This window comes from Asparagus officinalis, chromosome 10 (assembly GCF_001876935.1).
Source record: "Asparagus officinalis chromosome 10, Aspof.V1, whole genome shotgun sequence".
Lineage (NCBI taxonomy): Eukaryota > Viridiplantae > Streptophyta > Magnoliopsida > Asparagales > Asparagaceae > Asparagus > Asparagus officinalis.
The window spans coordinates 3,147,777-3,152,119 of NC_033803.1; positions in this window are offsets into that span (position 1 = coordinate 3,147,777).

Consider the following 4,343-nt stretch of genomic DNA (forward strand, 5'->3'; position numbering starts at 1 on the left):
ATCAGCTCATTATGAAATAGGAAGGGGACACCTCACATGTTCTTCCTGTTGGTCCCATATTTCGGGTCCTTGGGGAATTTTTCTTAAAAAAAAACTCATCCCCCAATAAGTGTAGGAGCTATTGAACAAGCCCCTTTAACTATGAAATTTTATCGGAAAAATCTTTTAGAAGTGTGAACCACAATTTACTGGAAGAAATATCCCTCCCGTCTTTTTTTACCAACCCATGTGAAGATTACGGTTAAAACGCTGTTCAGTGGGTTTTTTTGATAAAATATATGGTTAAAGGAGATTTTCTGATAAAATCTAAATTTAAGGTAGATTTTTTTAATATATATTTTAAAAATTACAGGGTGTCCCTGATAATTATCTAAAGGTAAGAGGTTTTGTCTGATATTTGTCCCTTTGTTTAGTGGTCATGTGATATTGTGGGGATATTCATATTCATGGGAGAGTGTGGCTCATTTTCAGAGATGATGTGGTCGAAGGTGGGGAGCGTGAGTCTTTTTTGGACATTGTGATATAATAATAAGAGGATGGATAAATTTTGAAAACAGATCCTTTTGTAAAAATATTCTAAAAAAAAACTCATTTCTACTTTATTTTTAAAAAACGATCTAGTTTTAGCCTCAGTGCTGAAACTGGGTCGGTTTTTAGAAAAAATGTTTCCAAACTTCACGGGAGTTGAACTCCCAACTCCCGTGAAGTTTTGTTTTAAAAAAACTTCACGGAAGTTCAACTCCCGTGAAGTTTGAGAATATTTTTTGCAAAAAACGTCCTAGTTTTAACCCTGAGGCTGAAACTAAGTCGTTTTTTGTGAATATTTTCAAAACAGGTCTTTTTTGAGAATATTTTTGCAAATGGGTCTGTTTTAAAATTTTGCCCATAAGAGGATAGTTCTTGATTTTAGAATATAAATAATTCAGCTTACTCATTCTTTGAGCTATTGATATGTCATGTGTGGTATTATTTAATGTTTGTCATATCGGGTGTAGTTTCTATCCTTGATAAATATGAAGTTTCGGCGGACTAATATCAAAATACGGGACAAATACCTATAAAACCCTTAAAAGAAAGAAATCTTGTCCTTGTTTTAGTAAAGCTCATTTTGAAACAAATTAAGTTAGGGCATGCACTTTGGCTGCATATAAAATTTTGGTTTGTTTGCGTATATACCCCTCATATCATCTATGTTTGCAAAATTATCATCTATATTTACAAAATTACCCCTCATTAAACTTTGTGATGGTATTCCCAGAATATTCTTTTTTTATTTTAATCTAATATGATTAATTACCTATTGTCTAAACTACCCCCAAGTTAATTAGTCCAATTCCTAGGTTTCTTTGTTAAGTTAATTAATCCAATTTCTCTGGGATGGTGAAGAAAAAGTCCCATGCTTTTTGATGGGTTTCGCTTGGAAATAGCCATGGAAGGTGGAGCGTAAGAAAAAATAAAAATTTTTAAAAGATAAGAGAGATATGAGGCTTCATTTCATGAAAAATATATTTTTTTTAAAAACCCATGAAAATGTCCTCTCCTCTTTCTTGCGTTCATGAAAATGGGTTAACAGAGAAGATGAGAATGGATTTCTTACCCCCTTGCCGGTCAACGCTTCACCTTTAGAGAAGCATCATTTGACAACAGATTGCATGCGAGCGGTCAATCAGTCTGAGCCACAAACTTGAGAGGCAAAATATCAATTTCGCCTCCTATCTAATTCCAGCTAGGGCTTAGGCCGGCCGCTCGCATGCAGTCGGTTTTGATAGAACGAGTACTCATTAATTTGGGTATTGTTTAAATTTGACAAATGATATAGATATACAATCATGCCTCCACAGTTTAATTGTAACTCTGTTAGAAGTGAGGGGTATCTTATTTTATTTTATTTCTATTTTTGATGAATGAGATGGTAGCTTTGCAAATACTAAAATTTAGAAAATATTTATGCAAATATAGATGATTTAAGGGTTTTATATGCAAATAACCCATAAACTTTTTTTATTGCTTACTAAAAAAACAAGTCCAAACAAATTCAAAGGAAACATCCCCACGTGAAAGAGAAAGCATCAAACTGTGATGGGTGCATGACTTTAAATACAAACTAGATATCAATCATTAGATTATTAAACATTAAGATTCGTACACGGATCCAATGGTTAATATCCATTTAGTGCAAGTTAAATGTTATAGACCTATCTCCACTAGATATTTTTTCATGTGAAGAAAACATGCTCTTCCAGTTTTTCCTCCGTTTTTTTAATATTTTTGGGAACAAATTTCTCCTCGTTCTTTATCAGACAAATCAGCGTCTCGAAAAGGAAAATTGTTAGAATCCCCAATTTTATATAAAAACAAAAGAAACAAGCATCAAACTCTTAAAAGATTCTACATCCGATAGCCAAATGTCTCCACGCCATTTTTATTAACTTTCACGATCACAGCGACGCAACCCTTCACGCAATATAATAGTCAAAGTGTTGTGCGCAGCGGAAATTTCGGCAGAGTTTCTGATGCATAATAATAGAGAAAGATCCCAATAAGAATTCCCGTCTCACCAAGGAGACAGGAATCTGAAGCGAATATCTCAACAAAGTGAGATATCGACTCTTCCTCTCATCAGTTCTAGGACTAACTTGTCGAGAGATCCTAAAACTATTACAATGACCACAAACACAAATAAACCAATTTTACGTGGTTCGACAAACTGCCTACGTCCACGGGGCAAGGAGGGAGAGATCTACTATTAGAGAGGAGATAATACAATTAAGGTTTACAATCACTCAATGTAAACCCTCAAACAAATACTCTCAAACCCCTCACAAAAGTACAGCCGTCAAAATCCAAGAACAACCGCCAAACAACCCAAAGAACAGCTGCAAACTTCTCCTTGTACAGTACTTGCACAAGCCCCTGTTTGCTGCTTACGCGCTGCCCGAAGCCAATCTTTTTGCACGCTTCTCCTTGCACAAAACTTAGCCGTCTCTTTTATGAACCCAACTGCACCCCCTCAATGAGTGCTGCTACGGGGACCCAAAATATGGGACCAAGAAAGGGGACAGGTGAGGTGTCCCCTCCCTATTGCATAATAAGTTGGCATGAGTTGACATGACCAACTCATTATGCAATAAGGAGAGGACACCTCACATGTCCCCTCACTTAGTCCCATCTTTTAGGTCCTTAAATCATTTTCCCAAACAAAAAAAAAACACGACCGCAAACATCACGTTCACCTCATTGCTTTGCTGCCACTTTCTTCAATCAAAATTTTTTTTCTTCAAGTGGGTTGTTGGCCCCACCACGCTCATTCACACAAAGGACAGTAGACATTTTCATGCAACTTATTATTAGTGACAAATAGCTACCAACGCCTCAAAAAGTTCCAATTGTAATAAATAAATCTCTATTATGACGCTCTTTGCCTTTGCTTTTGAACAATTTGTCATCGCAAAGATGAAGTTATAATACAATTAAAAGTTAATTGCGGATAGGTCCCTGTAGTATCGCTGTTTTGGACTTAGTTACCTTCTGGTTTTATTTTTTAAGATAGACCTCCGGAATGAATTTTTTTGACTCTTTTACCGTCAGAGAGCCTGTTTATCGAGAAAAAAAAATTTATCCTTCCACGTGTTAGGTTATGAGGAGTCTAATTTTCAGACCCGGCCCAATTTGCTTAAGTGATCGAATCGTCAAAACCCTAATTACGCGGTAAGTTCAATGGGGGGTGCAGGTGGGGGCGGTAGCCCCCGAGAAAATTTTCCAATGGTGTACATGTAATTTTAAGTCGTACTAATACCCTAGTTATAAAAGGGTGATTAGGACGCAGCTTGTAAACTATTTAGAACATAGTGGAATTACAAGCGGCGGCCGTGGACGTAGCTTCTCTCATCGAGAAGTGAACCACGTAAATTCCGTGTGTTCTGTGATTTGTTTTTTTCCTCTCTTCCCTCTCTCATCTCTATTTCCAAATCGCAACAGGGGTTTGAAAAACCCTAACACCACAAGGGTAAAAAATAGAAAAACAAATTCAGCAAAGATTACCCGATAAAAGTCTAGGGAGCAATAGTTCTTTTCTTCAACAACCCTTTTCAATCAAACCCAAGCCCATAACTGAGATCAACTGCACGTATCCTCTAAAAAAGAGTAATCCAACTTTGCAAATAAATAGTAGTCGAATAGAAATCCCAATTTGCAAGTCCATTCCCTTCTTAGAGAGCTCTCACTAATGGCCTCTAAGCTTAGGAACACAAATAAATGGATTACCTCAAAGCTACAAGCTTCATCTCTACCATTTGATTTTAGGTATTTTCTGCAGGTGGGAGCTCAGGAAGTTTTGCAGGAGC